We start from the raw sequence: 13411 nt of genomic DNA on the forward strand, positions 1-13411 counted from the left end.
ATGGCAGCAATCACACTCATGCAAGTATGCTAAAGCACTAAAAACTCACCTAGTACTCCACGCTAAGATAAAACAAAAGAGTTAGAAAAATATGCATGATACTGTAGACGCGCCCGTGGGCCTTCGTGCTACAGTTCGGACTCAATTTGTGTCACGGTTCTTAATCTGAACCAAAGAGTCCAAATCCGGCAAATCATTTTGAGAAAACAGATTTTTTGAAAGAAGTGCCAAACATGGACTGCTTTGCCAGATACAGAGTCGCCACCTAAATATTTTTTAAGGGGGAATTTAGGAAATCCTGACTTGGTGCCAAAGGCCACGTGTCCGTCATCACCAAAGTTGCCTCGGCTCAGGAGCTAGGGTACGATTGGGGAAGGTCAGCTATGAGCACCCCCTCTCGCCCGATCCGAAGATCGGCTTCTACTAACCGTGATATCCGTTTTTGAAAACGTTATGTGTTCTTATTCCGGTTATTAGCCTAGAATTACTATGTTATGCGCACAAGAAACAAGTATAGACCAAATTGCCTAAATTGGAACAAAACATTTCATGCTTGTTTTGAAAATGGTTTGCTACTCGCAAGTAGGCTGAAATGTAGGTTTTGCCACCCTTAAGTGGGCTTTAGAAAAGATGGTTTTGCCACTATCTAGTGGGCTTAAAAATCACAATTTTAATGCATTATTCCAATTTAGGCAATTCAACCTCCATCCACAGGCATTCAAGCAATTATATCACATAAGCAGATAGCCTCATGGTAATCATGCTGTTATGGCAACACTCACACGCATGCGGTATGCTAAAGCATGAATGCTTACCGAGTACTCCGAGCCAAAACAAAAACTAGTTAGTAATCATATGCATGATCGTAGTTCATGTTAAAATGGCTAATGCAACACATGCAAAATGCAACTAAGATAGGCTCGGCTAATCTACAATGACATGTGAAATGATACAACTAACACGTATTCAATTTGGAATTGAAATACAAATGCAGTTAGAATGATGCGCCGAGCCCGGTGCATGCAAGAGAAATGTATGAATGCACGTATGCATAGCATAAGGTATGCTAATTTAAATATGTCCTAGTCTACCATCATAAGGGGTAAATAAAAGGGAAGAAAGACGTGGGGTTGGAAGACATACACACACTCACGCACACTTATTACACAATTGCCCTCGCTTGGAGGGTTCAAATAAATATTACAGTCCGAATAAATAATACTAAATTAATTATTACAGAATTTCTAATTAATTAACAAATTAAACACAGGATTAAAGTGGCCACAGCCCTGCCTTGGAATGCGTGGATGATGCAAGTTTGACTCGTCTCCCCGGAAATTTGCTGCCATAGCACTGTTGCCTCTGTTGACACTGCCCTGCCCCTCTGAAATTTATGAAAGTCTCCTGAACTGTTCTGAACTTCATTCTGAGTGCAGTGGAGTTCCACCGGCCGAATCAAAAGGCCACCGGCCATGGTAATGAGGTTATCGGCTAAAGATTTTTCTCTCGGCCAAAATTCTTTGCCGGTCGGCACCCATAATTGCCGGCCGGCCAAATCTTCCTGTTGAAGCCTGCAGTTGACAGCAGTAGAGGGCAAGTAGTGTATAGCATGGAATTTTCGAGCAAATGTGAGTATGGGCACACTCCCTATCATGCAAGGGACTCAAGGGAGCATGACCCTCGATCCTCGGGCCATCAATTGTGCACTTTTGATGCATAATGGCCTAAGAGGCCAAGTTAGCAACTTTGATGTAAATGCATGCAAACAAAAAAAAAATGAATGCCAACACCCTATCATGTTGAGGTCAAGGGGATTGACGACCGAGAGTTGAAACGTGTTACATCACTTGGAGTATGAACACTCCTCAATCCTCATACCTGGCTTGACACCCCAAACCAGGCCAAATGTAATGCACGGATGCAATATACAATGCAAAGTGATGCAACTCATGCAAGATAACATGAACATGCTAAGCTAACGCAACATGACACTATCTAATCCTGCATGCTAGACTAATGCAATATGGACACATCAAGCATAGAACAAGACTATGTAATGCCATTAACTAAACAACATGCAAACATGCGAAAAGGATACAATGTAAGCATGCAACCAATGCAATACAACATGCAAGCATGCAAAATATGCAAAGACGGACTTATACTGAAATGAGAGGACCTCAGCCCACCCCCAAAACAATGGCCTAAGAGGATACACAAGAGCACAAATGATACATGCAAGCATGCACACATCAAGGTCCATCACCTAAGCATAAAAGGGGACAACTCTAAGCATACTTAAAGGCGATACATATGGGCATTAAGCCAACATGCTAAACTCTGAAAATGAATAGAGAATGATGCCAAATCAAACAAAACATGGAAGCGAGACATGCAACAATGACCAACACTTGAAGCCCATAAAGGGGGTCAAACCAAAGCTATGTCAACCAAACCTTAAAGGACCAAAATGACCTAAAACAGTCCCAAGGGACCCCAAAACAAGACTAATGCATACATAGACCATGGTCAAAACACGCCAAGGAATGAGTCCAAAACATGGGCATTCAAGGCCAAAAATGGGAGCATTGCTCAACCCCTCCCCCATGCAAACACGACATGAATTTTTCAATACAAAACGGAGTTTTAGCATGCAAAAAGGGCCCTCAAAACCCATTGATATGGCAGCCTAATGTCTAAACACATAGGCATGCACAATGACCATTTTCCAAGGCACAAAAGAACAACCTTTCAAGGCAAGAAAGTGATGATGAATGTGGGCATACAAGCATTGATTAGGGACTGAAATGGCATATGAAATGACTCCAAATCATTGAAACAACCCAACTAAAGCATGCTAGTGACTCACACACCCAAGACTCTCAAGCCAAAATACAAAGGGGCTATACCAAACATGGCAAATACGACCAAACTAGCACCCAACAGGCCATAATCATGATAAATCATGACCAAAAGCTTCACAAAGCTAGGCAAGAACATGCAAGCACGATAGTCTAATGGCTAGATGCATTTCTAGGCAAAGTAGGCGAGTACAAAGCAAGTGTATTAGGCATGTAAGGGACCACAAATCCGACCAAAAAAAGAGGTAAGATATGCCCAAATAACACCCAAAAACCTCTGAAATAGGGCCAAATACAACCAAGCATACATGCTACCCTTATGAGCCAAAACATGAGCAAAATGAGAGACCAAGGGAGAGGGGTGTCCCTCCCCTTTACAAGACCTCAAAACCCCTTCTTCACCACTGAAAATCCACTGGATTTCAGTGGTGAGAAGGCCAAGACTCAAGAGTAACCAAAGCTTAAGAAAGAAACCACCAAAAGAGCCAAACAAGGCCTAAGAGGGGGAGGTCGACCCCGAACCACAAAAGGACCTTAATGAAAGATCTCAAGCATGCAAATACAAGACTTTTTTATGTTATACACAAAGCTTAAATCAGCATGCAAGGCAGGTCAAAAACTAATGCAAGATTGGAGAAAATAAAGCAAAAGTCTTACCCTTGAAGAACACTTCAAGAACAGCTGGTCCAGCCACTCTCTTCTAACCAAAATCAGTCCAAAACTTCAAAAATAAACCCTCAAAGGCCCTCAAGGTCGAAGCAAGGTGTAATGGTGTGTGTCTTAGTGCAAAACTAAGGTCAAAACACACTTTCTAGGCCTCCAAACACACACTAAGGATGAGAGAGAGGGAAATATATAGTGAGAGAGAGTATATGACAGATGTATATATGTATAATCTTTGGTTTTTTGTTCAAAATCTCTAACCCTCTACAATGGAAGAAGAGAGGTGCTTATATAGGCAAAAGAAATGGTTCTAAGCTTCTCAAAGAAGCTAAGTAAAAGGGGGCAAAGGGGGCAAGGAGGTCAAGGCTTCTTGAGGAAGCTAAGACAGCTGGCTAAGCTTCTTGAGGAAGCTTTGACAAAGGGTCAAGCTTCCTCAAGAAGCTTTGACCAAAAGGGGGCAAAAGGGGCAAAACAGCCACATGTTAGCCCCGGGGTAGGTTTGGTGTATTCCAGCTGGCACAGCTGGCATGCACCATGCCTGAAGAAGGCAAAAAGGTGTTACCGGCCAAAAAGGGAGGTCGCTGGCCAAAAAGATAGCCGGCCGGCCATATGGAGTGCCGACCGGCCATTGGTATTAAGAAACCATGGCCGGTGTCAGCAATTAATGGCCGGTGACGCAAAGGGAAGGCCGATGGGGTGTGGGGATGGTCAACAAGCCCTTCCCTACCCCTCAAAGCAAAAACACAAGTATTTGGTGCGAAACCAAATGCAAAACGAACAAGTTGAGAGATACTAAGGCAAGCCGCGCAACCAAGGCCTCCGGGAACTCAAAACGAACACGAACATGGATGATCAACGAGTGTCCCCACCAGTGACGTCTAAGTCTTGAGGACGGTCAAAAATGGGGTGTCTACAGTTGCCCCTTTTTGATAGAACTCGAAAGTTATAACAATGACAGGAGTGATTGTCAAAGCCCAGAGACGACCCATTTTTGAAAAGGCCGAAGACTTAGACAAACAAGCAAGATAACAAAGATGTGCCCGCAGGAATGCCCGCAGGCAGGGGGCAAGATGCAAAATGATATGCACAAAGCCGGACGTAACTTATGATTATGCAGAGCAGCAAGCATATACAAATCTAATTACATTTCATGCAGTAAGGATCATGTAAATAAAGCTGCAACGAAGCAAATATTCACAATGAATGCGACAGTTTTAAGCGGGAAGGCAAATCAAACTACATTTCATGCAGTTATGATGCAATCTTAGCGAGCATATGTGATAGATACACAAAAGTGAAGAGAGTGTGATGAATACACTAACTGAAGCAAAGTGTGATAGACACTAAAAGTGAATACAAAGTGTGATAGATGCACTATGTGAAGCAAAGTATGATGGATATACAAAAAGTGAACGCAAAGTGTGATAGATGCACTAAGTGAACAAAGTGTGATTGATACACTGAGGGTGAACACAAAGTGTGATAGATGCACTATGTGAACAACGTGTGATTGATACACTAAAAGTGAACACAAAGTGTGATAGATGCACTTAGTGAACAAAGTATGATTGATATACTGAAAATGAACACAAAGTGTGATAGATGCACTTAGTGAACAAAGTATGATTGATGTACTGAAAATGAACACAAAGTGTGATAGATGCACTATGTGAACAGAGTATGATTGCTATACTAAATGTGAACACGAAGTGTGATAGGTGCACTTAGTGAACAAAGTATGATTGATATACTGAAAATGAACACAAAGTGTGATAGATGCACTATGTAAACAGAATATGATTGATATACTAAATGTGAACACAAAGTGTGATAGATGCACTATGTGAACAGAGTATGATTGATATACTAAATGTGAACACAAAGTGTGATAGATGCACTATGTGAACAGAGTATGATTGATATACTAAATGTGAACACGAAGTGTGATAGATGCACTTAGTGAACAGAGTATGATTGAAATACTAAATGTGAACATGAAGTGTGATAGATGCACTTAGTGAACAGAGTATGATTGATATACTGAATGAACACAAAGTGTGATAGATGTACTTAGTGAACAGAGTATGATTGATATACTGAAAATGAACAAAAAGTGTGATAGATGCACTATGTGAACAGAGTATGATTGATATACTAAATGAATGAAGTGTGATTGATACACTAAATGAATGAACACGAAGTGTCATAGATATACTAAACGAGAATGTATGTGATAGATACACTAAAGTGAATATGTGCATGGTAGATACACAAAATGAGGATGTGTGTGATAGATACAGAAAATGAGAATGTGCGTGATAGATAAACTAAAGTGAATATGTGCATGGTAGATACACAAAATGAGGATGTGTGTGATAGATACAGAAAATGAGAATGTGTGTGATAGATACAGAAAATGAGAATATGTGTGATGGATACACTAAAGTGAATATGTGCATGGTAGATACACAAATTGAGGATGTGTGTGATAGATACAAAAAATGAGAATGTGTGTGATAGATACAGAAAATGAGAATGTGTGTGATGGATACACAAAATGAAAGAAGTGTGATTGACACACTAAGTGAAGAGAGTGTGATTGATACACTAAATAAATGAAGTGTGATTGATACACTAACTGAATGAAGTGTGATTGATACACTAAAGAAATAAAGTGTGATTGATACACTAACTGAATGAAGTGTGATTGATACACTAAATAAAGGATCTCAAACAGAACTTCTTTGAATGAACCGTACATACAATATCGTGCATGAATGAGAAAGAAACTTGATAGGTACAATGCATTACAATGCATGATGCTTAAGGAAAGCAATAAATGGATAGAACAGCGCTTTAGAAAGCACCTCATGAGGTGAGTGGCGGTGAACCGCTCTGCTCCGATGGGGATCTTCCCCTGTGCTCTTCGAACACTTACCTTCAACTTACAGTACAAAGGCTCTGAAATACTGACAAGGGTTCTACGCGTAGAACACCTTGGATGCCGCCCTTCTTTCTGATCATATTCACAACTTTCCCTATTCTCCAATGGGGTGACAGACTAGGTTGGTTCGGTATCCAGAATTGAGGTGCATACACGCTATCTCAACCTATGGGGCTTCCATATAGATTTCAAGTCGAGGACACGCCTCTGGGTATTTAAACCAGACTTTAGTCTCGGAAATCCCGAACCTTTGCATTCTAGGCAACAACCATTCGAACTCTAGTTTCCACCGTCGCAGTTGGTCTCCTAGGAACTCATTGCAAACATGGCCACGATGCCTCTGGCAGGGAATGGTACTCAGGGAGAGCACTTTTGATCGCCATTCTGGCTTGAAGCAGACTTGATCTTGAGCTTGAGGTAGAGACACACTCGTTCTTCAGAGCATTGGCAAGACCTGAAGAGGTACACACGGAATGTAGTCTCGGAACTTATTGAAGTTGAAACAAACTCAGATGCTTGACATTTCCTCTTTTCTTTTGCTTTGCAGTTTGGAACCCATATAGCTTCAGATAGGTCCTGGTTTTATTGTTCTCACACGACCTGGGTTGAGCCCTGCGGTTTTTATGAAAGAACAAATCTTGTTTTGCACAGATGTGGAGAACGGCACGACACTCTAAGCACAAAACAATTTTATTTTGAAATTGATAAATGAGTTCTTGACCGGGTATTGAGCCTACGACTGAACATTGCGCACTACGACTCAACAAAGGAAAACAAAGGCAAAACAACCTAACTACAAACACAGACACTCAAAAACGACTCAAGACAAGAATCGAGGTAAAACAAAAAGACACGACATTCAGACGTGCACAGGGAGCCTGTTTTTCTGGGTATTGTTTCCCACCCTTTCTCATTTGTGATTCTCACATCACTCAGCCTTCAAGCTCGGTTTTTCCCTTAAAACCCTTTCCTCGCTTTTCCTCTCAGCGCACATCTCTCTATTCTTTAATCTCTCATTTTTTATCCCTCCCCTAGGCGGTTGATGGATGAACAGGAAGTTGCGGGCTCACGCCCAACATAATCAGCTCGCGGCTATTTCCCCCGGTGACATCTGTCAATGTTCGAGATGAGGGAGTGGAGTATCTTGATCCATTCCAATTCTTGCTTCGCATTTGATTTGATACCTCACTGCTTGGAGGGTGAGAGAGCTTCCAGCTTTTTTACTGATAGCATCAGCTGTGCCGTTTCTAGCAGGTAGAGTGCCTTTCTTGGCAAGTATGGTGCCCTTTTTGGCATGTATGTTGACAATGGGGAAAAGACAGAACACCTGACTCAACTGTGCCCTTAGTAGTTCATCATTTTGACCATTTTTGTTTTTGGCTTTCTACTAAAACAATTTCAACCAAAATGAGAATTAGATTAACACGCTTGTTCGATTTTCTGACGCAAGTTAGGTTATGAGCACTAAAAATTTTCCTTTTTTGGGTCCAAGAAAAAGGTCCAGTTTTGGAAAAATGGAATAGTTTTTGAGAGAAGATTAGTCAACCTTAGTAAAAATTCTCAAAAACTGTTTTTTTCAAATGGCCACTGCTCAACAAGCATAGAACCCACTCTCGAGATGCACAACCTCAGATTCGAAGGAAAATTGCCCATTGCTTGAGGGGAACTGCATGGCAATGGAAAGTTGCCCCTTGTTTGAACGGCGCTGTGGTGCATTGAATGGCAACGGAAAGTTGCCCCTTGTTTGAATAACGCCACAGCGCGTTGTATGGCAACGGAAAGTTGCCCCTTGTCTGAATGGCACTGCAGCGCATTGTAGTCAGTCCTCAGAGTGACGAACACAACCAAATTCTCGGATACAGAGAAGGCGAAGATGGTCAAAACCATTACATGGGCACAATCAATTTGAAGTGTTTTACGACTGGACTTCAGGATGAAGTTGCCTACGTATCCCAAAGATGGGAATCAAGCCTTACGTAGTTCGGGGTTAAGGTACACTCGGGTATTTTAACCTCTCTTTTTGCGCTCTAACTTTTGCCAAGGCCGCCCTTCCGGGTTTTCAACCTTGCGAGCTATGTTCTTCTTTTCTTTTCTTTTCATCTTTTTTCTTTTCTTCTTTTTCTTCTTTTCTTTCTTTTTTTTGTTCTTTGCATTTTTCTTCTTCTTTTTTTTTTGTTCTTTTTCTTGCTCTAACTTTTGCCTGGGTCGCCCTTCCGGGTTTTCGGCCCAGCGAGCCTCTCAAGGGTAAAAGTGTAGCTTGGTCCATGTCAAATGGTTCTGAGATCTCGAATCCGTCTGAATCCAAGAGAGTGGCTGCTATTCGCTGACGATGCAGGAGTCCATCTCGTGGAGGCTGAATTTGCCCCTAGTGTTGTGGATAGGAACTCGGTTGTCCTTCAGCAATGTCTTCTTCTTTCCTCCCTTCTGGGGTTTGGCATTCTTGCCGATCTTCGTCTTTGACTTCTTCGAGCACATCTAACATTTTTGCCCTTAGTTTGAGGGGTGCTCCTGATCTAGCTTCACAAGCTTCTTGATATGACTCTTCTTGCCCCTAGTTCGCGGGCTGCTTCAAATCTGGCCACACATCATGATTGGCCTTGGAACATTCTAAATCCAAGTTCAAGGTTTTGAAATTAAGAGGGGTCGAGTCTCGAGACTGAGAGCGATCCTAAGCTGCACAATCTCAAGAGTGATTCCACACAAGTCTTCGTAGGACCGCGCAAAACATTTTTTTGAAATCTTTTAAGAAAGCGACTAGTCGCTTGCGCTGAAGACAATGTTGAACTGATCTGGATCAAACCAGGATCCTTCTCAGTACTCACATTAACAAGCATGATTTCATTCATTAAAGGCTTAGCGTGCTTCTCTTTCTCTCAATTGATCAAACTTTGCAAAACCTGAGGAATTCATTCCTCTTCGTTTTCACCACAGTGTACGAAAAAGTTTTGAAAAACTTAGGTCAATGCAACAATTTCAAGGCACAGAAGAGCAGGTGAAAAGTACTGCCGCTCTATTCAAACTTTCTGGCACGACTGGCGCAAGGCAGAAGCAAACACAAGAGTGTGAAAATCACTGCTGTTTCAATCAAATCTGTTGGCACAACTGGCTTCCCGGCAGAAACAGACTCAAAAGAAAACAAAAGGACAAACACAAAACAAAATAGTGATATCCGAAGAACTGACTCAACACCCAAGTCAGAAGCTACAAAAACCAGTATTCACAAATGCTCAAAACAGTGCGTGCCACACGTCACATCTGAAGTAAAATGAGTGCCAGCCGCAGCTGGTTCATTCCCCAATCACATAATAACATTATACCCCGCAAGTTCACTGATCAAGTGCCGATAGACTTTGCAGGACCTGGTGCAGCAATGACCCCGTTGTCAAACAGATCTTGTACATCATGGCGCATACGAAAGCCACTGTCGGTGTCATGACCGGTTTGTTGATGGTAGGCACAGTATTTAGTCTGATCATGCTTTGCAGGGATAGGATTGGGTAAGGGCCGTTGTTCCAATGGTTTCAGATGTCCTTTCCGGATTAAGACCTCTAGAGCCTTTAACAAAGGCATATGAAGTGGGGTGAAAACCCTCTTGACTCGAGGTGGATATTTGGTTTCTTGTGAGCTACTTCTGGACGCACCGGTGAATGGGGTAGCTGTTTTTGATGCGGAGGTGGTAACCATGCCCACTTCAGAAGATCTTACAGCTGCATCACCACTGGTGGTCGCATTTGAACTGCGGGAAATTGCCCTCCTGGGCTGCTCTTTCTCCTGGTCAAGAAGGCCCTGCTTCATAGCGTCCTCGATCTGTACTCCCATCTCATGTAAGTCTGAAAAGGTGGGGAAGGGGAGAACGATCATTTTCTGCATAAGCTTGGGCGGGAGATTGCGCACAATCATTTGAATTTGATCTTTGTCAGTGGGCCTAAGGGTCATCATCGAGGCCTTGGCCCTCTAGCGGGCTAGGAAATCAGAAAAACTCTCCTTAGGCTCTTGTCTTGTTGTCTCAAGATCACGGGTTGTGACCTCGATTTGCGTGTTATAGGAGTACTGCGCAACGAAGGCCTCGGCCATCTCATCCCAGTTTCGTTTGACATCGTCTTCTAATTTTGCATACCAGATAGCGGCCACACCTAATAGGGTCCAGCCGAATAATGAAAGTTTCTGCAGCCTGGTGAGGCCCATCGGCCTTAGTATGTCCGAAAAAAACCGGAGGTGCACTATGGGATCGCCAGATCCATCAAATCGGTCGATGTGTGGCATCTTAAATCTGTCCGGCAGCGTCACAGCTGCGTCGGTATACCCGTCCTCAATGTCCGGAATGGATTTTACTCCCTGAGATTTCTTGAACATCTTTTCCAGCTTGCTCACCTTCAGCGCTGTAGGGTCTAACTCGAACTCAAAGGGTGAATCCGGCAGGTTGATCGGTGCTTTAGACAGCTGCGGTAAGATTGGGGGCGGAGTCGGTCCTGTCGGAATGTTCGTATCTCCCTGGACATTTGGTGCCTCCTCGGGTGCTGGAACTCCTAGTGGAGGAGGGGCTTGGTGTGAAGCAGATGCTCCATTTTACTGTTGCAGCCTGGTGATTAGCTCAGCCTGCTGGGCCATGATCGCAGCCTACTGTTTGGCAAATTCCGTCTGCGGGCAGCGTCTTGCTGCATGAGTTTCATACTTTCTTGGAGTTGACGCATCATTTCCTCCATCCCTGCCATGTTCTGCTGTTCCGGCTGACTGACTGGTGAGGTGACAAAAAACTAATAAAAACTGAGGCCTCAGCCTGACTACTCACTGGTAGGGTGGATAAGGGCCACCAATCTGGTAAATGCTGAACTGGTGATCTGTGCCTGACTGGCCCTTTTACCCTGCCTCTGGCAAAGGAACAGTGATTGCCTTTGAACTGAATCTCCAACCTGACAAAGTCTATCAACACAAGTCCGATGAACCTCAGGGGATATTGGAGCCTTCTGAAGCTATGGTTCCAAGACTACCCTTGGCAAAAGAGAAAACAGACAGCATCTCAGCCTGATTTCACCTGAACAGATACGAGCATAGTTGAATGAGTGTGCTCTCTACTGAATTCTGCCCAAAATTCTGCTGGTAAACTGATACCCTCAGGTCAAACTAATTCTCCACATACTGATGTCCTCAGGCCTGATACCCAGACTTGCAAACTGATATACATAGCCCTGTAGAGACACACTCTGACAGCACATAGCAGGCAAATGAGAGCCAAAACACCCCTAAGTTGGGGTAGGGTTTCCCTGTCCTATTTTTGTCAGGAGCTAGGGTTTCACTACGCACGCAGCGGTTTCAAACAACCTATAAACGGGTAAGCAACCTGTCCTAGTTTGGAATGGTCACTATGGATTCTGAATATGCACTAGGTCGAATGGTCAAAAGGATGCCCCGGTAAAAATCGGGGTTTGTGTTCCCATACTGTCAGAGCCCATAACCGGTCAGCCTTATGGTCATGCCTTGACATGACAAGCCTCCGGCAAACCGTTCAGGAATGGCAGATGGCAAACACGGTGTCCTAGGCGCACCAATGCAAATGCAATGCAAAGAGACACATGAAATCAAAACAGGGTATCACGAGTTCGAGTCAAGCTCTCTAAATCTCCAGCAGAGTCGCCAGAAACTGTAGATGCACCCGTGGGCCTTCGTGCTACAGTTTGGACTCAATTTGTGTCACGGTTCTTAATCTGAACCAAAGAGTCCAAATCTGGCAAATCGTTTTGAGAAAACAGATTTTTTGAAAGAAGTGCCAAACATAGACTGCTTTGCCAGATACAGAGTCGCCACCTAAATATTTTTTAAGGGGGAATTTAGGAAACCCTGACTCGGTGCCAAAGGCCACGTGTCCGTCATCACCAAAGTTGCCTCGGCTCGGGAGCGAGGGTACGATTGGGGAAGGCCAGCTATGAGCACCCCCTCTTGCCCGATCCGAAGATCGGCCTCTACTAACCGTGATATCCGTTTTGGAAAACGTTATGTGTTCTTATTCCGGTTATTAGCCTAGAATTACTATGTTATGCGCACAAGAAACAAGTATAGACCAAATTGCCTAAATTGGAACAAAACATTTCATGCTTGTTTTGAAAATGGTTTGCTACTCGCAAGTAGGCTGAAATGTAGGTTTTGCCACCCTTAAGTGGGCTTTAGAAAAGATGGTTTTGCCACAATCTAGTGGGCTTAAAACTCACAGTTTTAATGCATTATTCCAATTTAGGCAATTCAACCTCCATCCACAGGCATTCAAGCAGTTATATCACGTAAGCAGCTAGCCTCATGGTAATCATGCTGTTATGGCAACACTCACACGCATGCGGTATGCTAAAGCATGAATGCTTACCGAGTACTCCGAGCCAAAACAAAAACTAGCTAGTAATCATATGCATGATCCTAGTTCATGTTAAAATGGCTAATGCAACACATGCAAAATGCAACTAAGATAGGCTCGACTAATCTACAATGACATGTGAAATGATACAACTAACACGTATTCAATTTGGAATTGGAATACAAATGCAGTTAGAATGATGCGCTGAGCCCGGTGCATGCAAGACAAATGTATGAATGCACGTATGCATAGCATAAGGTATGCTAATTTAAATATGTCCTAGTCTACCATCATAAGCGGGTAAATAAAAGGGAAGAAAGACGTGGGGTTGGAAGACATACACACACTCACGCACACTTATTACACAATTGCCCTCGCTTGGACGGTTCAAATAAATATTACAGTCCGAATAAATAATACTAAATTAATTATTACAGAATTTCTAATTAATTAACAAATTAAACACAGGATTAAAGTGGCCACAGCCCTGCCTTGGGATGCGTGGATGATGCAAGTTTGACTCTTCTCGCCCGGAACTTTGCTGCCATAGCACTGTTGCCTCTGTTGACACTGCCCTGCCCCTCTGAAATTTATGAAAGTCTC

The sequence above is a fragment of the Camellia sinensis genome, chromosome 3, assembly GCF_055761805.1.
Source record: "Camellia sinensis isolate YWXY chromosome 3, ASM5576180v1, whole genome shotgun sequence".
Lineage (NCBI taxonomy): Eukaryota > Viridiplantae > Streptophyta > Magnoliopsida > Ericales > Theaceae > Camellia > Camellia sinensis.